This window comes from Agelaius tricolor, unplaced genomic scaffold, assembly GCF_023055355.1.
Source record: "Agelaius tricolor isolate 1412-34295 unplaced genomic scaffold, bAgeTri1.0.p SCAF_10, whole genome shotgun sequence".
NCBI classification, from domain to species: Eukaryota; Metazoa; Chordata; class Aves; order Passeriformes; family Icteridae; genus Agelaius; species Agelaius tricolor.
Window position 1 is genome coordinate 6,619,036 of NW_027269270.1, and position 23,628 is coordinate 6,642,663.

The 23,628-nt window shown below is 37.7% G+C and overlaps 1 long non-coding RNA gene across 1 annotated transcript in view; it reads right to left on the reverse strand.

The window, feature by feature from the left end:
- LOC139593408 (uncharacterized) overlaps window positions 1-23,628 on the reverse strand; it is a 175,395-nt gene that overhangs the window by 150,098 nt on the left and 1,669 nt on the right. The window contains exon 2 of the long non-coding RNA XR_011680287.1: window positions 20,288-20,386. This is a non-coding gene — a long non-coding RNA (uncharacterized lncRNA). The remainder of the gene's footprint in view (window positions 1-20,287; window positions 20,387-23,628) is intronic.

Genomic DNA, 23,628 nt, shown 5'->3' on the forward strand with positions numbered 1-23,628 from the left:
TTCCTGTGAGCAACCCAATACATTCCTCCTCCAAGCCCATTGTGTCAATGGATTTATTATGTACTGTGTGATAAATATATTGCTGCCTCACCTAATACTCAACTGTGTCTGGTGGAGCAACCTGATTCTGACTAGCCTGGCTGCATCAATGCACAGAGCAGGGATTATTACCCCTTTTTCTTGGATTATCACATTTTATTTACAATTTCAATTTTTTTTTTACATTTATGTTATTATTTACATTTTTTATTATCCTTCTGGATGGTTTTTTTTTTTTGTAAATTATTTTTGTCTCTTCTTTACAAGCTCAATTTTAAGTAGGTTAGAAGATGCTGCTCCATTCCTTGGTTAGTGATCAGTGATCCCAGCAATTCAGTATGTGATCTGAGATGGAAAAAGTCCAAATAGTTCCATGAAGTGGGAGAATAAAATCGATTAGGAAGTTGAAATGGCTGTGCTTCAAAAGTTAGGAGAGAGGGACACAGATTGGAAACGACTAGGGCTGACGCTGTGCACAGGTGTGGGAATTGGGAACACTTGCTGAAACAACAAAGAGGAAAAAACCACAAACCAAAGGAAGCCATAGGAAAAATGATTCCAGAGAAGAAGTCAGCTCAGGATGGCAGGCCCAGCTCACTGAGGCTGGATATGATAAGCTCTTCTTTTCCAGTAATTGTGTCTGACCTGATTCACTCCCACCTTTTTTGCAAATCTGGGTGCCACAGGGCATTTCTGCCATGCAGGTGATGGAATTAAGAAGCCAACTCCTCTTCCCATGTTGAATCCCCACAAGACACCAGAGCTGTGTGCAGTGTCAGGTCTGGCCCTGCCTCTCACTGAAGGTGTGCAGCCCCAGAGCTGAGCATCTCCTCCTTTCCTGTAGAGCCGGCTGCTTGCTGTGAGCCACATCACTCTGTAGTAAATCAGGAATTAACTAAAAGCAAGGACAACTCTTTCATGAGAGCAATTCCCTTTCAAAGGTCTCATTCTGCAGTAAGGGTTAGCCCATTAGACAGCCCTGATTGTTCCCACTTTGTAACCCATCATACTCTCAAACTGCATTTGTAGCAATCACCTAGAATTTCAGAAGTTTTATTAACTAGCACTTTGACAGACTCTTCCTTGATATTTTATATGCAAGCAACACATTTCTGAAATGGTGGGTACCCTTTAGCATATATCTGTTTATTACAGCAGAGTGATAAAATGCTAAAGTAATAGAAATCAAAGCTTTTGATTATGATATAGATTGGTCTGTTCTTTTCAGGAACTGTGGACCTTGATTAATGCAAGTATGAAAGACCAAAATTTGCCCTAGTTTTCCTCAAAGAGTTCTGGAGGGAGGGTGGTTTAGGGCCTACCAAGTTGCTGTTTTGTGTGCTTATGCAAAGAAACTACTAAATAAAAATTATTGCTATTTTGATAGAAGTAACATTGCAATTGATAATCAATGACTGACTTAAGAAGTTTTGTGCCTCACTCAGCTGAATCAGAGCAGATGTTTGTGATATTATTATGTCTCTTTTTTTTTAACAGAAAAAAAACTCCTTGCAAGGCAAAAAACTTAATACAACTGTAGAAGAAGTTGAAGCTGAAAAAGTACCATGGATTTGCCACTGACTTTTGTTTTGATAAAGAGTATTTTATGTTCAGAATTCAGAACTCTGTACTTCTAAAGTGGCTTGAGACCTGCTTTATGCTTCAGGGGAAACTATTTCAATCAGTCCCAAAGCTAGAAGGAACTCACTCTAAATTCCCTTGTTAAAATAATGTCAAAGTATTATTAGCTAAAGCCTTTTTACAATTGGATTAAGAGCACCCTGTTCTCAATCCATGTTCTCAAGTTTGACTTAGTTTATTTACAGATGGTTATCTAACAATGCTAAAAAAATCAAATCAAAGGCTCCTCTTCTCCCCACACAATACTTCACTTCTCAAAAACTGCTGTTTCCTTTTTTATATGGAAATAGAAGATTTTGTTCCTAACCTGTTAGCAATAAATAATGATATAGGAAAAATCTCAGAATACAAAATAAATTTGATACTATACAAATGTTTGGAAAATGCAAACATACTCCACGGGGAATATGTGACAATTGGAGCTTCAGCTGGAAACAAAATGTTGCAGATTATTAGAAATATCTATTCTCACTGCAACAGAGCACTCAGGCAAGTCTACTTCAGTCCAATCAGTAGGAAATTTAGATTGATAGGATAAATTGAGAGTACATAGACTGACCAATCTGTACCCTTACCCTATCCAACAAATGTAACACCACAAAATGGGGTTCTCACAATTCAGAGGGCTGAATTAAGACACCTCCAGAGACCTGCTCCAGTAGATTTGTTTTAATTTTAGGAGAGTTAATAAAATTTTGAAAGAGCTTCTAAAACACGGCAAGGGACTACTTTTGTGAAACACCCAGCTGCCTCTGTCTCCTCAGCACTCAACAATGCTATAAATCAGATATAATCACCAGGTTTGGGATGTAAACCCTGAGAGTGCAGATCATGAGAAAGCAGATGCCTGCTGAGGATCCATCCCTTCCTAATGAGAAGCTGAAATATTTCTGTTTGGATTGCCCCCTGCAGTGTTCAATAGCAGCTGTATTGGACATTGCAGGGAATTGAAGACACAATCAATTGAGATAGGTTTGGGAAGTGACTGCATTAAGTATTACCTGCTACTGCTCTGTCTGCCCAGGATGGTTCCTCCCACATTTGCTTCTATAAACTTAATTATCAATACATTAATTTCCCTAACTGGACCATCTAGAGCATATATACAGATATACAACAGCACACAACTAAAACTCCTGCCAAACTTGCAAATCAACATCTCTCAGTCATGGTTACTAACGTTTTCACTGTCTCCTAAACATGATGGGGATTATAGCACACTGAATGGAAAAAACAACATAGCAACTCTGAAATTTCAGAGTTTGGGTATGGAAATGCTAAGTGTAGATTCTAGGGAAAAACCCCAGGTTTTTCTTAAAGGAAAGCAGAAGTTCTTAGAAATTTCTTTAATTAGACCAGATTTTCATTTAGTAAAACAAGAATCAAATAATCAGCAGCTTTATTCTTAAGACACACATGCACATAAAAGTGCCTGGAATACCTTCAAGTTTATTAAAGTCACAAGTGAATTTGTAAAAATCTGACATTATAATGATTACAGTAGTACTACTAACTACCTTTGTTATCATCAGCATTGAACTTCAGAACCTGCATGGTGCATTTGAATGACTGAGCTTTCAGTCATTTCTTGCTGAGAGTTTAGATGGAAAAAAAGCTATTTCCTCACCAAAGGGAATGTCAGTTTTGGGACACCAAGTTCCACTCATATCCCATGTGGATGGAAACATGGATATTTAAGGGAAGAAAAACCAAACAGAAACTGATCTATATAAAATGCATCAGCTCTACAACAGCCATTTCTTTTATTTTGCACAAAACAATGACATTTTCTCCCTACCTTCTCAGCCAAATCTGTACAATGTAATAGGAAAGATATTTTACTTAGGTGATGTTTTGATTCTGGTTTATGTAACAACTTTAGATGAAACTTTAAGCACATCCTCACAATTCTGTAAAGTTAACATCGGTGTGGAAGAGTTATATGACAATTTTTATCTTACATATTGGTTTTAGGCTTTATATATGGAAAAAGAAAGGGGAAAATTATTTTTATGTGCATGGAATATTAAAGGTGTCTAGAAATCTGAACATTGCTTGCAATACATTTATTCAAATTCAAGTGTTTTACAATTCTGACTGTAGAACAACAAGATTTATATCAACTTTCCATAATGATAGTGTTAGGGTTGTACTAAGGAGAAAAGAAATCTTAATATGCTTGGTTTGTAGCATTCTCAGGAAGCAATTAATGCTAATAGTCCAGCAGGCTGGAAGTTGGAACATTATAAATTCCATCCTGGGCTCCAGACTGCAGAGGGAAATTTTGAATTGACTTATACTTTTTGAACTGATATTTTATAAAACTGATATATCCAAATCAGTTGGTTTAAATACAATCAATAGGATCAGTATAATCAGAACAAATTATGCCCTTCACTGGGAAATATCTGTTGATAAACAAGAGAGGCTTCCTGGGAAAGAGCAGAAGGATTTTTGTCTGGTTCTGCACTGTCTTTTACCTTTACTTGGAACATGGATTGTAGTGACCACAGTAGTCCATCACATATTTATAAATAGTACATATAGCTCCATTACAATACATTTTCCTTCCAGACTCAGATGTATTATTCAGTTTATCACAGCCTTACACCCTCTGTCCAGTGCTGGCATGGTGAGCTAAGCAGTCTCTGTCACTGCAATGATGTGGCTTTTATACCCAAAACCAAGATACTTTTGGAGCAGGAGTTTATAGCTAAAGCTCTGTGATCATAAAATACAATTGTGAGCAGCAGTTGCTAAGTGACAGCGATTCCTTTGTGATACAAATAATGTCCTAAAAAATTTACAGTGCCTCTTTAGAGCTTTATTTTTTACCTTGAAAGAGATGATCTTACTAACAGTGACATGCCAAGGGCTAAGGACTTGTATCTGAATTGTAGACTGCAGAGCCATGTAATGATGCTGCTGAGTTAGGCTGAGACTAACTGGGGATATGGTAATGGAGCTGGCATCTGGGGGAGCTCCTGGGCTCTCAACTGTGCAGGGAAGCATTAGTCAAACAAGGGAGAGGTCTAGAAGGCATTTTTGTATCCCTTCAACAAATAGTTGGAAGCAAGTCTGCCACATGAAAATCTCTGATGACAATGGTATCCTTTAATAAGGATAAAATTATTAGCAAAGGCAAAAATGAGAATGCACTTTGGAAGATTAACACTAGGAAGGGAAATAAAAAATGTTTTAGAAAGTCTCAGTTTTGCTTATAGACTTTAGGCAAAGACATTTGCTGGCCTACAGCCTCAGAGGTCACGTGCTCTTATTTTTTTCTGCAAAATTACCAGTCATTTTACATTCCCTTGTGCCAACTTGTCATTTTCTGCAATTTTCTCCAGCCCATCAAAAAATCTTATTGTTAGAGCTGCATGAGAAGATCAAATTATATTCAGAAGGTGAGGAATAGCAACAGTCTTTGGCGAGATGCAATGATTTTTAAGCCAAAGGTGAGATCATGCCTGCATGAGTTCACAATGGGGAGATTAGTTTTACAACACTAAAAAGGGATTTCAGAAATTTTTAAGTGCCACAAAACCTGCATTTGAGACTTACTTTACATCTTCATTACATCACTTGGATATTAAAGGAAGCCTGTGCAAAATTCTGAGAAGCACTTCCAGTTAATAACGACAGGAACCAGTCCAAGGACAAACATCTAAATCATGTTGCAGCAAATTACACAGGGAGATTCTTTGGTGTATGAGGTGTGCACACACACACATTCTCTCTCCTTGTTTGTGCCACTCCATGGAGCTATGGCACATTGCCTTCTTCCCCATCTTCATCTCTGCCACTCCATGGATGCTCACACAGAGTCACTGCTATGGCCCTGCTGGTTCCCCACCCCATGTACCCTCTCAGCTGCTGTGGCTCTTTCTCCCTCCCTGTCCTTGAGCTCTGGAGGTACAAAAGGAGAGCCAGCCTTGAGGAGACTCCCCCTCACAAGTGTGTCTCTGGGACCACAAATCCCTAAGGACTGAACAGTGAGTGGGGAGAACTCCCAGTGCTGACCCTTCACAGATGTACAGGCTGAGAGCAATTCTGACCTACACCTGCTGCCTTTCTCCCCAAGCCCTTACACACCTCATAAATCTGTACTGAGAACACCCATACAGCTCCAAAACCTACACACAGCATCGTATTTTGTGTTTCAGTACTTTCCTCAGTATTTAAGAGAGTATAATCCACATGAGCAACTTGGAGCTAAGACTATGAAAAACCCTCTCCACCATGATTAATATTTTCCCTCTCAATGGCAGTTTTGTGAAGGCCAGGCCATAGTGAGACCTCTGTATTTATGTCAGGTGTCTCCATCACATATCAAATCCATATCATTTTACACTACATGTAAAACACAGATTTAAAAACTCCTGAACCCATCATTATGACTTCACATTTATGATCTTTTAATAAGTCACTTTCTGACATTGTCCCTTTACTGGAATGACACTTATCTTTTATGAGGTGACTTAAGATCTGTGAATTAATATATGCACATGAGGCTGACTCATCAATCTTAGAAGCAATATGAGAGTGGCTGTAGGCAAGGCAAGAGAGTTATCTTTGCCCAAAAATAAGGTAAACAGGAAAAAAAACTTTCTACAGATGCAGTTCCTGAAGCTTTCTAGAAGACTGAACACCACAAGTCTCCTGAAGAATGTTTCCATTTTCCTCTCAGAGAACTGCTTATTTAATTATGAAAACAAAGTTTTAGTCTTATTTTTCATATGTTTACTCTAGAAATATTTCAAAGAACCAAAAAAAAGATGTCCTTGTGGATACTGGTGAGGCTGCCATGGGCAAGCCAGGCTGTGGAGCACTGACCTTGGCTTTCCACCTGTGCCTAGAGACAGGATGACTTGCAAGGGTCCCCCCAGGCCTGGAGTAAAGACTGTGCATTTGCTGGCATACACCAGTCTTGAGTTGCCCAAGCAAGGTGGGGGAGTACAAACAAAACCTGTGTTCAGAGAGAAACAATTCAACGCAATAAATCATGATACTTAACTTTTTTTTAATTATGTTTTTGAGAAAAACCCTCAGAGTTGGTAATTTTCTCAAACCATATAATTTGGATTTATTATATGGTTATTCACACCTAGAATTAATAACATATATATGCTTAAGCAGGTGATAACCTTTAACTTATGGAAATAAAAACACACCTGCAGAGAACAGCTGAATAGTCACGATATGGAATTTTACATTTCCGGTTTAGGTCTGTCCAGAAATCCCTAAATATACCTTTTACAACTACTGTAGTACTTGTTTCCTTTTTTCAAATTGTCCAAACCCAAAAGAGCTGAAAAATCTCCTTATCCACTACAATTGAAATATTATGAAAATCAAGCTGCTTCTGTCCTGGCATTCTTTCTACTAACAATGTAAGCTGATTCATCTTTAAGGCTAAAGTATTATTCTTGAGAAGTTTCATCTAGTATGTTCAGGAAGAAAAAAGTAAAAACTGAAACCTAAGATTCAATATTTTTTGCATAAAAAGCAAGCAGTAATAGTGATGAAACTGTGTTGGCTGAAAGACATGAAAAGAAATGAGAATATTTTTGACCATAAAATGTTAATTTCAGCAGTGATGAAGCATTTTGAGAAACTGATATCCATAATCAGCCACAGAATATAAGCATTGACGCTCCAGCTGACCTGATTCAGGGAACTCAACACACAGCACAGGGAATTATCCAGACTGCTGCCCATTTTTCTCTTTTGCACAGATATATGAGGTGGTTTAGCTGAGTAATAGGCAAGAAAGGATGTCTTCTAAAAATGGAAATTTCAAAATAATTATTTCCACTTAATAATGCAGGCAGGCAGAGCACTACACAGAGCAGAAAGCTGGTGGGTACTTTCAAAAGCTCTTGGCCTGCTGATCAGCACTATTTTGAGAGGACAACATGTCCCATAGAGTAACACCCAGCAATGACCTCCAGTGCTTTTGAAAATGTAAGGTGGATGGCAATTATAGTAATGTCCTGATTTGTCTTTATTTTGTAGCTGTAGCTGTATGACATAGTAAAGACAAAGCTTGTAGGTACAGATAATATTCTTTATAGTATTAGTTTGTAAAAAACCACATGAATCTTCAGCCAATACAGAAAAATACAGTATTACAGAAAACAAAAAACATAGGAGTAATCATCATTTGCCCAAAACTATTTTTTTCAGACATGGCCCTAAAAATAAACAGTAGGAATTAAAGATTTTCAAGTAATTCTTCAGAAACTGAAGAAAATTCTCATCATTATTTATGACTGATATGCCCCAGAGTATTCCATATGTCATCTTTTACCAACTACCAAGAACTTTATTGATATAAGCCTCTGTTTCCCTCAGCCACATCTGTTGCAGCTTGCATATGAAGTAATACTTTTTCAGATTAGACTTTAGGGGTGATATTCAACATTATTCCATCAGAAATTAAAACAAAGGGATAAAATATATTTTAAATAATGTATTATTTTTCATTTGATTAAAAACTATGTTTTACTTCAAGCAATATGTGTCCTGTTCATAATAAATATAAAAATTTTATTTCATCTCTGTCAGTTAGTTGAATATTCAGAATGTGCAAGGAGCAGGAAAGGGACAGGGAGTTTTTAGGTTTGTTTTTTTTTATTAAAAAATAAAACTACTGGATTTATTGCCCAAAATAAGTACTACAGCAAGCTAATAAATACAGACTTCTGTTTCTGCTAAATACTAAAACTTGTATTTTATTTCTTTGGTAATTTAATAGATTAAATGGAAATAATATTGTGGTATGCTACCAAGTAGAAATTTTCAGTGAAAAATAGCATTTCCACTGAAATCAAGAGATTTTCCAATGTAATGAATGTGGCAAAGTAACCTACTCAGCTACAGGGATATGCTGATAGATTTCCCAGAGTCACTTTTCTTTCTGGGCCACAAGTCCAGTGAAACTATTTTCTTATTCAGTACCTGCCTGCATGTACTTAGCTCATGCTCACTCCCCAGACAGATTTCATTTCCAAGAGTTCAATATGTTTTTAAGGTACGCAGTCAAAAGGCAAAGATATGTGTTGTGAAATTAAGGTGCTTGGAACTGGCTGTGGGCCTGGCCTTTTGAATACATCATGTATGTATAAAGAGCTTTCACTGTAATTCAGGGTAAATAACAGTGTCAGAAAGAATGAGATGGAATCAGCCACAGTGGGCATAAACTCTAGAAATAGCTTCAGCTTATTCATTGCTCTTTCATATCACATCCCAATCCAGATATACTTCCATTTAGCTTTGGTCAGAGCAGCATTTTTTTCACATTCTTGATGGAATCTGGTTTATTACAGCACTTGACCTCTCTTCCTTCTCAGGAGATGCTTAATTCTTGATATAAGGATGGAAATGCTTACCCACTTGGGGCACACAAAACTGACTTCTATTACAAAATGTGATTTATAAAACGAGAACCCTGGTTAAATGGGAGTTTTTGGGGGCAGGGGGTAGTCAGGTAAAGTTTGGATGTGGCAAAGCTATTAAAGCAGTGTTAGCAACAGCATGCCCCACCAAAAAACCTGACAGATTGAAAGATTGTATGCTGAGTGTGATCTTTCATGAATGTATTCAGATATGTGCTTCTGCTGCAAATTCACTATAAAATACATTTAAGCAGCATGTTTTATATGCAATTCTGAACACTTTTCTAAATTAGGGCATTTTTTTCCCAGTTTCCTAAGATGGTATTTAATTATGTGAAATGTTTCCCATTTATTTACTAAAAGCTCATAGCTGCAGTGGGATGGTGGGATTTGCTACTGCTCCCAATCCAATTTTGCATTCAACTCACTGAGAGCCAGATTCTGCCTGCCACTCACACAGGAGTGGGATGGAGGGTGGAGATGTGAACAGAGAAAAGAGGGCTGCCCTGTCAGACTTCTTTGTAGGAAACAAGAAACTTAAACATAGGAAGAAAGCATTTAATTCTGCTCCCCAAATTCTCAGGTCAATGAAATGGGTGGTAACTGAGGTGAGGCCAGATCACCATGGCTGAGCAGCAGCAGGCAAATCAAAAGCTTTGAGAAGGAGGCTGGGCAAGGTGACCACTACAGATCTCTTCCATACTGAATAATCCTTCTGTTCAACACCCCTTTATATTTTCCTGGGAGGGCTCAGTTACAAACTGCTTTTTTTTTTTTTCATGAAAACACACCAAGTTCTTCAATGCACAACAATGTGGGAATAACACCTGCTCCTCTCTCCAGCAGATGTGGCCCTAGACATAATTTGCACAGCGTGTTTATCTCACTCTTTCAGTTATGGGGATGTCCAAAGGATATCAAGTAGGTAAGCAGCCCCAACACCTACTACTGGCACCCTGTGATTGCTTGTGTCCTGCCACTACTTTAGATTTGTAGCCACTGCAGATACTCTAATAACATATTCTCTTCCCTTATAAGAAAAAATTACTTGGATCTGGGGGAAAAAAAAAAAAAAAGCATGCTCATTTAATTTGTGCTTCCTTGTATTTGGTGTGGCACAATTACACTGAAAGATCAATTTCACCTTTAATTTTAGTGATCTTCTGACTGGTTCCTGCACATCCTACATGCACAGGACACATCAAGAGAACGTTTACACCACTGCAGAACCTGTAGCAAGCTGACAGTGCACATACAAACTACTGACACTTAAATATGACACTTAAATAAACATACAATAAAAGTATGACTTTGCAAAACAGACAGGATAAAGAGAAAAAGAGCTGTCCTTAACAACAATTTGCCTGAGCAGAAATATGCACAATTCGAATGAATTCAAAATGAATGATCAGGTCAATTTGGTGCCTATGATCCATTATATGACCTCACAATCTTATGTGTCCTGTAGCCAAAGCTTAAGATACTCAGTTTGCTGCTATAATTTACAAGCAGCAAATATTGGTGTTATTATTTACAAGCAGAAAATATTGGTGTCTGTGCATTAGATCACTGAAAGCATGGTGTGCCTCAGGGATGGGTGTGTGAAGCTCTCAGGCAGGGCAGACATTGACACCACCTCCCATGATAAGAGGCAGGGAAGAGATACTGTTTACCATGTTGGCACATTTAAAGCTTGCTTACTGTCAGCCTTAAAATTCAAATTATTTTATTAAGCTTTCCTCTTTGCAAAATATATTTTTACTTGTGGGATTAAAGGAGCACTATCTCCTTTACATTACATTCTTACAGCTTAAAGTTGTCCTTCATGTGTCTTGAATTGTGCTCGGCCTCTCACAGGTGAGATGCTTGTACACTGCTCCACATCCTGATCTATCCAACACCCAAGTACAACCCAAGCCAACTCAGGATGGGCTCAGCACCTCTTTCACAGCTGCACTGGGCTCACCTCAGGGTTCTGCTACACAAAACCCACACCCCTGAGAGAGCTGCTCCTACCCAGGGATTTGAAGATGATCTGGAGCCTATGGACACAATTAGTGCATTGAAATTTGGATTTGCAAATTTCTGCAAGGGGAAAACATTGCCTTTAATTGTTCCCAGTGTGTCTGGCTAAAGAATGATTATCTCTTTTTCTTTCTGTTGAGCATTTGTTTTAGCTGAAGATGGTGAAAGTCACTACAGCAGTTAATTGTTAAACAGAGATAGGCACAGGCCCTGCACTGAGCTGAGCAGCACACAATATTCAGCACTCCCTACACTGCATCCGGCGCACAGTAGAAAGAAACTGGGAAAAAATTCAATCAGTATTGAGAAAAAGAAATTTCAAAGTTGGTGAAACCAGAAAATGTGGGGTTTAAAAGAAAAGGCATAAGACAATATGAAGGCATCATTGTATCCAATGGCCTATCTCATAGCCAAGCTCAAAATTGCAAGAGGAAAGAAAGGCAGTGATCTTGAAGGCTATTATTTTCAACACAATACAAAAGAAAGCCACAAATAATACTTAGAGCACTTAGAATTATTTTCACTTTGGAAATCAGAGCCTAAATCCATAGGATGGACTGTCTGAACTTTAAAAAATCAAACATATTAGACAGACACAATTTCTTCTCTTTTAAGTGGAAAAAAAAAAGGCATTGTAAACTTACTCATTGTGCTCAAAGAAAACTTTCCCCAAAATCTCTTATCCTAAATAAACTGAGTGTTATTACCATTATTATTGAGGAATTACTAAAAACAGAAATAAAATCAAATCATATGCTTAAATCTGTAAGACGTGTATATTGCACATTCCTGGTATCTTTATTTTTCATGAACATTATATATGCTGTTTGTTATTTCATTTCTTCAAGTTAATTAACTGACTAAATCTCCCCGTGCTTTGGTCAGGCTACATAAAATTCTAAAGAACTGAAGCTTCACAAAGGGAACTGGATGAATCACCAATTCAGCCTTGTTTACTGCAATACAGATGAATTTTGGCCATACACATAAATAAGTGGCTATTTCAGAGAGACAGAAAAACTTCAGTGATAGAACCCTGCTATGAATATATATATTTTTTATTTCAACTGTTTCCTGAGTATTCTGTATGAATGTGGTATTGATTTTATTAATGTATATGGAAAAAAACAACCAGTGACCATTTATCATTTAGTTTCTCAATTACTGTAACACAAAGGAAGAAAATGCTGTAAACACATTGCACTTAAAATTTCTGTGCTGTTTGAGGGTGCAGTATAGCAGGGAAGCCTGGATCGTAAGGAAGGACTGAAAACACAACACCTATTAGACAATTTGCAGTCATTCAGTGAAGAGAGTGAATTTCCCAAAATTTCAGAAGAGCATGTCACAAGCAAGAACTGTTCATAAAGAAGCACACAACCTTTTACACTCGTTCATTGTCCCACCTCCCTCATCTGAATAATGTCAGAGATTTCAAACCCTGTTGTTGCGGGTTGTTTGAATTGTTTCCTTGTTCCAGTGTAGACATCAAGAAGAGAAAATCACAATATACCATTCCAGCTAATACCTCAATTTGGGTCACAGTCAGAAACTTCAAAAAGCGTTTGTGTGTCTTTGCACCATAAAACCCCATTATAAGGGCTCCCAGGTCATCCACATGCTTTTACAAACCCCTCGGGTGAAATCTTAGTAACTCTATTATTGACTGCAACGTGAACAGGATTCTACTCCTTGTTTTACGGTGTCAGTTTTATCTTTTCTGTTTTCATCCATAGCTTGACCGAAAAATGTCAATATCCACCAAATTCTGATAGCTTCTTACTGACACTTCTATTGAACCTAAAGCTTTTTGAGTCTGAGCACCTAAATTGCCAAGTGAAGGGAAAAAAATCCCCCCAAAAAAAACGAAAAAAGGGCTTTTATTCAATTGGAGAAAATAGTTGGCTTTGTTCAATATCTGAAGACCACCACAGATCAGAGGATTCTTCTTTCTTCTGCTTTATCTCATTTTACAACAATATGGTTTCAGATAAAAGATATAGATTGTTTTGCCAGATGTGAAGAGGAAGAAAAGATATCTTTGGAAACAATAAGCTCATCGCACTATTTTGATAGGAGTAAGAAAAGCATATTTTACCTACAACGAAGAGCTGGAACCGATACATTCCAATATATGAAAGATTTCAGGGCACATTAAGTTCTCAGACTTAAAAGACTGATGATATAGTATTGGAGATAAAACTGAATCAGGACAAACCCAGCATTTCATCTAAGTTCACTCACACCTGTTTGTACTTGTGGGCCTCTTTTGGTCTCTCATAAATCTCTCAGAGACAGGCATTCAATGTGATGCTTTTAGAACACGTCCATCTGGAACATTAAGCTGACATAGCATGGTTATGAGCAGAAACAACCAAAGAAATGACTGGCCAAAAGGAATTATTTAACTTCAACCACAAACAACCTCCCTTTGTAGGCAAGCTCTTGGAGTTCCAGGTCAGAGTCTCAGGGAAATACCTCTATTTCTCTTCAGTGTCAGAAGAGTGGGTTTCCTTTGTTAAAATATTTCTTCTCATTGCATTTAAGAAAAGAGGATAACAAGAAAAAAAGGAAATAAGGTTGTTGACCTTGGACTTTCCAATTATTTTTTAAGAACTCAAGAAATATCAGAGACTTGAGGGCAACACCTTCTTTTAGTCTTTCTTCAGCAGAGACAGATAAAAGCATGCATGCATCTATGAATATTTGGAGAAGAGAATTTGATTTATAACTTGGTTGCAGTTCTGTAGGAAGGCAAATCTGTTGAATCCCTGCCTGTTCAAAACAGCTCAGAAGGGCTGTTATAATTTTCAACAGTGTAATTGCTTAGATAAAGTGGTCTTCCTGTGAAATAAATCAGGGGGAGACAGTTTGGTCCATAAACAATTCGGCAATGAGAGCCGCTCTTGCAGAGGATGCGGCATGGAACAATCCTTTCCTGGAAGGAGCAGGGTTTATCAGCATTAGCAAAGGAGTTTACAAGCTTCCATACCTCAGAGTGAGATGAAATTAACAGTTCCACTCATGATTAGGACAGTCTGTTTTACAAGACTAGTAAAATGTGGTCGTGTACTCCAACAGATCAAATGTCAGCCATTTGTTTTCTTTTCCAACAGCCAAGAAAGGAAATTCATCTTTTTCAAAGGGGAGTTATAAAATACAGTAGACATAAAACTGATTCAGAACCATTGTTTCAGAACCTGGATCAGCTTATTGCCACTGTACTTGCATTTTTAGCCAGGCAAATCAGATTTATTTTTTTAATCCTTCCTAGGAATTTGTGAGCTAAAATTAGGCCTCCTCCCACTTTTATACCAACAATTTACAGAGAGACAGAAATTAAACAATGTTTCTTCCAGGGACTGTAATAAAAGATAAAATATTTCATTGCCATGTTTTCTCATGCACAGTATCCTCCATCTCTGATATCCTCAAGTTTCTTTAAAACCCTGCTTTATGAAATAGCTCTGAGAGAACACCCACCCTTACACAGCTCACATGCTCAGACAACCTTCCCAGAATCAGCAGCAGAGAATGTGTGAGGCACAGCTGGTTTTGGAAGAGAGGAGACATTCAGTGTTGGAATGGGAGAAAAAGTACTGAGAGAATGAAGTATTAGGAAAAGAATTACCGAGGGAACTCCTGATGTGGAGGCTCTTTTTTTGAAAGTCTCTTTTTCTTACTTGCACATGTGAATAACCCACATGGCTGTTATCTCTGAACATCTCTTTCAAATCGATGAAAACTCAAAAAATCCCCTTGCTTTTGTTATGTTCACATTCCTGTCTATAGAAGAAGGTAAGTATTCAGCTGGTTCGCACATTTAGAGTCCCCAAAACAGAAATACTTTAAATTTTGTTGCTCTCTAGCACAGAGGCTCTTCATTAAATGTGTGGATTTTTTGTTTGGTTGGTTTTTTTCTTTTAATTTGAGGAAATATATAACAGAGACTGCTGGCCTGACACCTGTTCTATGATTTGTTGTGTTTCTGGTGGCCACAAGGATGTTCGAGCTCATAAAAGTCCTCTGTCACTACAACCCCTGATTCTTGCTGAGGATCTGAAAAGATGGTACGAGGTTGCAACATGTAATAGTAATTTCAAACCCTGACTGTAAAGGCAAATGCTATTTCCAGGAGCAGTTTGAACTGAAATCCCAATAAGCAGCGACAGATACAGGTGCTGACAATAACCATAGCTGCAGCAAGCTGCTCATTAAAGATCCTGACTCAAATAAACAGACCCCACTGGGCCTCGTGGAAATCACTGTATTCTGCCTCCATTTGCTCATTAGGCTCATCCTCAGCCTGCTCAGGCTTGCTGTCACTTTGCAGAACAGCTCCTCTCTCCTTGACACTGCAAAGGCTGTCAATCCCCCTTCCAATCCCCCTTCCAAGCTCCAAGCACTGCTGCCTATCTTGAAAGCAGATTTGGGGTCTTGGAAGCTCACACTAAGAAGGGTGTGTCTGTGTAAATTTTTCATATTCCCCCAGCTGGCCCCAGTGCTATTGCAGAACAGGCACTTTGGAGTGCAAAGACAGGGATTTCCATTTACCTCTCCTCTGCTGATTCTTTTGGCAAGGATCAGTGCAGCAGCAAAATGATAAAAATTCTGCTTCAAAGATAACGAACCAGTACATGAAGCAAAATGTGAAGTGAGGCAGTTTCCCTGTTTATTACTCAGGATATGAAATAACCAAGAGGAATAACAAGTTCCCTTGATTTGTATGGCAGGAATGCTGCAAAATTTGGACCAAAATTTCCTGTCTGTGTGAGGAAATGCATTTGTGAGTATGTTTCATCTGAGACCAATGCACTGAGGTTGATCCAGAGCACTCTGAAATCAATGGAAATGGAAACAATCCTGTGGCGCTCACTGAACTTTGGACCAAGTTTTTATGTTCCACATTTTCTCTCCTCTGCTATTCCTCCCTCTGCAAAGTCAAAGTGACCCCTGTTCTAGGACATGCTTCAAAGCCCATTAAAACTGCAGATTTAATTTGACTGAACAATTCTGAGAGCATAAAAGCATCCACCTTTGCCTGAGCCACCCTTCTAATGTAGGTACCACACTTAGTACCTTGCAAAGCACTTCATGGAGCCACAATAGCAGATGATAATCCTGGGGCCCTGCACATCATCCAGATAAAACTCGTGAATAATGCATGAATATTTTGGGTATTCATTTGTATGCTTGATGGATATCTCAATTTAGCTGTCAGATATGATAATTTAAGCTACAATTCTAGCCAAAAGACTATGTCTATTCTTTTTTTCATTATCAAATCAGAAATATAAACACATATAGGAGTTGATATTGTAGTAGAGAAAACCTACAGACACAGAGAAGTAACACTCTAGAAAATAAACTTTCCATATAGCTTGTATGACAAGTATTTGCAAACAATACTCAATCTGAAGCTCCAAATAAGTAATCTGAAGTGACTTCATACACTCTGTATTTATTGTACTTTAAAAGTACAATTCATATTGTAATAATGTGTTGAATTTGATATCCATGTTTATGGATCTGTTACTGAATGGAAAGTAAATAAAATACAAAATCAAAAAGTAAAAATAAAAAATAAAAAACAAAATGGCTTTTTTTCTGTTAGTTTTCTCAGATACATTTCAACATGGGTTTTTTTGGCCTTTGTATGCTTAATTGGCTCCATTTATGCAATTTACAACTTTAAAATGAAGTTTACCTTACATATTCACATGTCTAAAAAAAATTTAATGAAATAAAATGAGAATCACAGGGAACTTGTTCTGTTTTAATCTTTTTACTCCTGCACTGTCGCATATCCTTACCTTACTGAGGTCTTCACTGTTGCATTTCTGCCTACACCCTTGCAATCACACTCACAGAGATTTGTAGGCAAGCAGACACAAGAATTCTAATCTCCTAGATTAGAAATGCAGTTTTAAAATTAAGCCCTAAACCTACCACCATGCAGATTTCTCTGCAGTCTTTAGGTACAGCTACAGCAATCCAAAGTTCCTGTTCTTCCTAACTCATGGTGACACCATTTTTATCTTTGATCTTAGTATAGATTAATTCAAGGTTGGTCTAATCAGAATTATTATTTTTTAAATATATATTATTTTCTCACTATATGTTATATATATTTTATATTTACTTCCCCACATGCATATTTTGCTCATTAAGTTTTTGTTTGGTTTTGTTTTTTTTTTTTTTTTTACTTGAGCTTTTTGCAGTTAAATGTTACAAATGCACAGAATACTTTGCATTTCAGGAAAGGGAGAGAAAATAAACACCTCCCTGTTTTGTTCTTACAAGCCACCTTAATAGATTTACTGAGAAGGACAAGGCAGTCCATCTTGAAGGCTATAATGCTATTTCACTTTGACATCTGTTCTAAGGTAATGGTATCTATCATTAACAATGTCATTAGTGACCACTCTCAGTCCATTGTTCTCAGTGTCTCAGCTGGCTATAAAGATCTCATTTTAGACACTTAGCTCTGTGCATATGCCCTTTCATGACATGGTTCCCTGGGAAAAATTGCTTTATGACTAGTCATACCATAATAATTCATTTCCATTTAAAAATACACCATGTGGGATTTCAAATGAGGGAGAAGGATAAAAAATTACAAGTTTTCTGACCATTCATCGATATAATACTCAGCATTTTCTAATTAAGCTGTAGTGGCCAAGCATTAGATGTACAAAACAGGAAATCAAAGGGAATAGCTGGAAAAGTGTAAGCTGTTTAAAGTGAAGCTCTGTGTTTATCCTTCTGTGTTAACTGTTTATAAACATGCCTAAGGTGTATTCACTAAAAATTAAAATCTTGGGTTATGTACACCACACCCTCCAAATATGCATAATCAGATCTATATCATCACCCAGGTTTTGCAGATGTTACCCTTTTATGAGTCTTACATTACTTAATAACCAACTTCTGCTGCATTATCTGTGTGAGTATATCCAAATAAGCCTTTATAATCATTAGCAAAGCTTCCTGTCCTCATAGAGATTTAAAGTAGAATCATCAAAGACAATGCTTCTCAGTATTTCACCTCCACCTGGAATTCTGAGACTAACCTAACTGAATATTCTGGAATGAAACCTATGTACCTTGATTCCTAGTGCTGGGGTTTTGATCTGGTCCCATCCTTTCTCTCCCTGACACTGCAGAGGCAAACCCTGCCCTTCTCTGCAGCCTCTGAAGGCAAAAGTATCTTGCCTTACAGGATATCTCAAATTATTCTATCAGCAGCTCAAAGTCCAGATGCCAGAGAAATTTCCACCTGTCTCCTGGATGCTGCTACTTTTGTGAGCATAGCACCTCCCCTTCCGATTCATTTCGTTACAGTAATGTTAGGAAATGCTTTCAAAACAGTTTGCAAGTCCTTTTTTTGTTATTCCTCCCTCCTGATGAAAGGTGGAGAGCCAAAGGTGGTCAGCCAAATTTGAAAGAGAAGATGAATGACACAGATGATGTGAGATCACCACAAACAAATGAGGCATCAGCTGGAATACCTTACACTAAGAGCTACTGATGACATTGAGCCAAAATGAACATTTTGTATATTTATATTTTGCCAGAGAAAATTTAGAAGGGGAGCAAAGGCTAATGAAAAAAATAAGCTGACTTGGCATGCAAGTCAGCTACTTTTCCACAGATTACTGGAAATTTTAGAGCATACTTAGTCAAAACAGGAATAGGACCATATATCTTAAAACTAATAAAAAATGACAGCAAGTGTGATCATATTTGTATGCCAACATAGAATAATGTCCTTGATATTCTGAGCTCAAGGGATTTCCATAAAACATAAAAACCATGAGGATGAACTCCAGGCTGCATCAGTATGGGTTTTGCTTTAGGTTCAATGGGAGTTGATTTTAGCCTGACAACATGAATTTAAATTGATGGAACCAGAAAATTACTGACACAAACCCATACACTTATCCTGGCAGTTACTTGGCCTGTTAGACACTGGTAGCCCAGTGAAGCTCTAATTTTGCTACGCCTTTATGCCTTTAACTATGTCCATTCTGCTACAGGCCTAAACTGGGGCTTATTAAAGCTTAATGGGACCTCTGCACTGGCTTCATTGCACTTTGGACAAGGCACATTAAATAGGAAATCTGAGTCAGCAACAGGATTTGAACAAAGACCAAAAAACTGGTTGCTGTTAGGAGATAAAAAATTCTGCTATATACTGCCTGTGTGCAGTCAAAACAGTTGAGTTGATCTTCTCTACAGCTCCAATCTTCAATTTCTGATACTTGATTGTTGAAACCAGCTTGTGTGTGTAGACAAAGAAGCATTTTTTGTTTTCTTGCATTAATGTTGCGGCCAATATTTTAAACAAATAATTGTTGTAAAAATGTACATTTCAGAAATTATTCATGAAAAATAATATCAATCATCCAGTATTTTTTTGCTAATTTTGTTACTCTTCCTTCCAAAATCTACTTCATTCTGAACCATCAGTTTGTTAATATCAGTTGTTCCTACAGCAGAAGAGCACAATCCTGCAGATGGGATGTAAAGTAAGCAAAGAGAGGAAATTCATTATCTGCTGTGGTTTGCAGGTGTTCAGCTTTGAACCAGCAGTGAGTAAATTTTGATGGATAAATAGGCCAGACAGCACTGACCAGATGGCTATTCAGAGATTTTGAGTGCATCTTGCTGTATCTTTTCTTTACAGTAAGCACAGCAAGAACCCAACAGGGCTTTAAATTCTACATCAGTGTTTTATCAGAGCACAAATTATAACACAGAAACAGAAAAAAATGGGGTGAGGTAAATGAAGATAAAAGCCCGTGTTGAAAAAAATTCTTTGCCCTGATGTGGTTTGCAAGGCCCATCCTTGATAGTCTGTTTTTCACTCAGCATCTTAGATTGACTTTCTGGATTGCAACAAATTCAGTCTTTAAGAGGGATTTTATTTTTTCTGTCACCTCTGAGGCCAGCTAAATGCCTGTGCCTTATTTTTCTCACTGGTCTCCTTGCCACTTTCACTGTCCTTTAGCTGCTCTCTGCTTTCCTGCTTATTCCTGTAAGCTTTCCAGGCACACAAAGTTGCATCTGGCAAACAAGAATGTACCCAACATCAGACAGCTCCAGGTGTTAACATGACTCCTGCAACATGAAACTATCTGCAAAGGCTCAACTTTTAGGATTTTGAAAATGGAACTTACCACATGCTTCATTCAGCAGCAATGGGTTTGGAGAGGGAAAGTTGAAAAATTCCACTGAATTGGGCTGGAGCAGTTGTTTTTTGTCAGCTTGAACTCGCACTAAAATGAAAAGAATAGCAAATTTGGAAAGACAGAAAGTATAGCTCGTGTTTCCAGATTGTCCTTGCAATCTCACTGCTGGGGACAGACAGGCACAGGAGAAGAATCTGCTCTGGGGTTTCAAGATGAGCACAATCCCAGCAGCACCTGTGGGCACACACAACTGGTCCTGGCCTCATCCAGGCAGAAAAATGTGCTCCTGGAGCAGCCACAAGAGCAGCCTCTATGGCCAGCCTTCATCAGGGACATTAATAGAGCAAATTTCATTCCTTTCCACTCACCAATCTGTAAACTCCTTATTTTTAAGAATTTCAGAGGAGTAGGTGGAATACCCTGACCTTTTGCCCACCAGTTGTGCCCGATTTCTGACAGCTGATGGTTCATTAATTAGAGGTTTAGGACCTGCTCACCTAAAGCATCACAAAGTAAGGCCGTCATGCTAATAAGTGCATGTGGCTGAGGAGCCCTGCACCCTCACACAGACACATCAACACAAACATGGTAGCATTTTTCTTGCTCTAGTTTTGATCCATATGGGAGCAGAAATTATCATAAAAGTACAGGAAAGTTGTGTTTCAGCTGAATAGTTTCAAAGTTTGGATAGACTACAGCTGAATAGTCTCAAAGTTTGGATAGAACAGATAATACTGTTGACATGTTCAGTTGCTTATTCAAACTTTTTGTTGGTTATCCAAGTTTTCCCTCTGAACCAGTACTGATTGCATACTTCAAAATGATGTTTGCAAACATTCTTCAGCATTCTGAGCAGCTGCTCCATTCATTCATGTTTTTGCTGCTTTTTATTTACTATTCATGAACATCTGGACTATTGAGATTCTGTTTGCAAAAATGGATGAAGAATTGCTGCTCCCTATATTAATACCTGTATAGCTCTCATGAAGAGTTAAGCTTTCACAGAAAAACTAAGTTTATAAGCATTTGGTGTAGTGATAGGATTTTTTTTTCTGAATATTTTATTTGTCCAACTGGGAAGCAAGCACAAAAGTACATGGTATGAGTGGCAAATAGGAAATAATGAATGTTTCATGGTATCACATAGGTTAAAGCTTATTAGCACAAGGTTTTCATCAAATACTAAGAAAAAAATAACCACTCTAAGAAAGAGCAGAAAAAGAGTTAAATCTTGGGACTGTTCATTCATGGGAAGTATATTTCATATTTCTGTAATAAACTTTTGAGGTCTGCCTACTGCTAGCTAGCTGTGAACTTGGTGTCTTTGAAGTATTGATAACTTCCCTCTGGGATTTATTTGTGTCTGTTCTAGGGTTTACATCCTGATGGGTGCCAGATGACAGACTCCTCCGCATTTCAGTAGGTACTTTGAGAATAAGATGTCTTTTACTACTTCTTTTTCTTTTCTCCCCGACTCATCATTTTCCACCCTGCCTCTAAGCAGCTGTCATATGTTCCTCCCAGCTTTGTAAGCAATAAGGAGGAACGTGGGCGAGTTTACAAGATTTGCACACTCATAACTTTCAGGTTCTTCTACCTAATGTCTTCTGTTTTCCTGGGGTTTTAAAATTATTTTTCTGCACTTTTTCTTCAACTTTCCCCTCCTGTACCATGAAAATACACAAAACCTGGAGCTTCTATATTGCTTTTCAAATTTAAACTGTTCTTAACATATGGTGGACACTCCTGGTATAATTAGCTATGTCTTACATATGGTTCATGAAAAAAGGTGAATAATAAAACTGCTTAACAGGAACATGGCCATAAATCTAAGGATTTAACCTCAACTTTCACCAGCTGAAGCAAATATCTGTATCACTGACCTATAGTCAATGTCCTTTTTCTGATAATATTAACATTTTTAATATTATTTTTAAAAAACCTCCAAAAGTCTTATCCAGAATATACAACTGAGTGAGAAAGAGACAGAGAAAGGAGTATGAGCCATCTTCCTTGCATCCAAACAATTTAATGCTGAGAATTGCAATTAAACCCCTCCCCAGAAAGGGGATGGCCAGACTGAGCTTGGAGTTGAATTTGTCAGACTCAGCACACTCATCCCAACAGACAGAAATGCCCCAGCAGAGCACGATTCACTGGAGAGACCAGGAGATTTATCTCTTGGGTCCTGTGGCTGAACACCTGGTCACACACAAGCCACCAGTGCTTACACACAGCACATGGAAATCCCTGGAAAATGAGGGTTGTGGGGCCTCTGTTAAGTTTTTCTAAGTTATTCTGTCTAAATATTTAATAAAGTCACTGCAAGTCATTTCCAGCACAGTGCTGTGCTGAGAGGTTTGTTGTGCTGCCCAGAGCCATGGTAACCAGGTACTTTCATGTACAGCGAGAACTTGTTTATGAAATTAAACATTCAAGCTCTCCTTTGCATTACTGTGTGCAGGTTTTTTGGCATCAGACTCCCATTACTCTTGGGAGGATAATATTTTCAGAAGAGACCCTCAAGCATAGTTCTGATTGGGAACTGGAGTTAGAATAATATAAAATTTGGAATTACTAAATTTATACCTCTATCTAAATGTGCTGTTGATTCAACTCCTGTTCATTCAGCAATATGCAGCTTAATTTGAAATAATTATTTTCTAACACTATGAAAAACATAATTGAGAGAGAAGCAGGAAGCATCCAAGTCTTGCAGATAATAATAACAGTAATAACTAAAATACTAAAGAAATGCTTTGTATGTGAACATTTTTATATCTTAATCTCTGTTTCACAATCTGTAGGTTTTTGTATTTAGTAAACATTCAGATTCTTCATTCAGGATCTTAACATTAAGATCCTTTGAAACATTTCCTCTGATGGCAAATTTTAACACATTTTATGCTAGGTTATACTTATAGTATATCTGGTTATTGCATTTTAGAACCTATAGAGCCATAATGCATATAGTTACAGCCTCTGTAGACAAATTGTATTCAGAAATTCAGATAAGCTTAGGTTCAAATTGTCTATATTTATTACTTGGTTTTGGAGGAAAACATAACTTAAGATGAGTTGGTTTTTATAGCACAAGAGAAAAAAAAAAGGGACTGGTGGTAGATAAAAGCTTCCAGTGGTGCTTCACCTTGACAATATTAATCAAAGACATCCTAATGTCATGGTAGCTCTGTATATCTCTCTTTATGATTTATCACATCACCTGCAATATTTGATGGATGCATTCCAATTAACGACCAGATGTGATGAAGACTAGAAAAAATATGCATTTTTAAATGTAACTGTTAAAACATTTGAGATGACATACT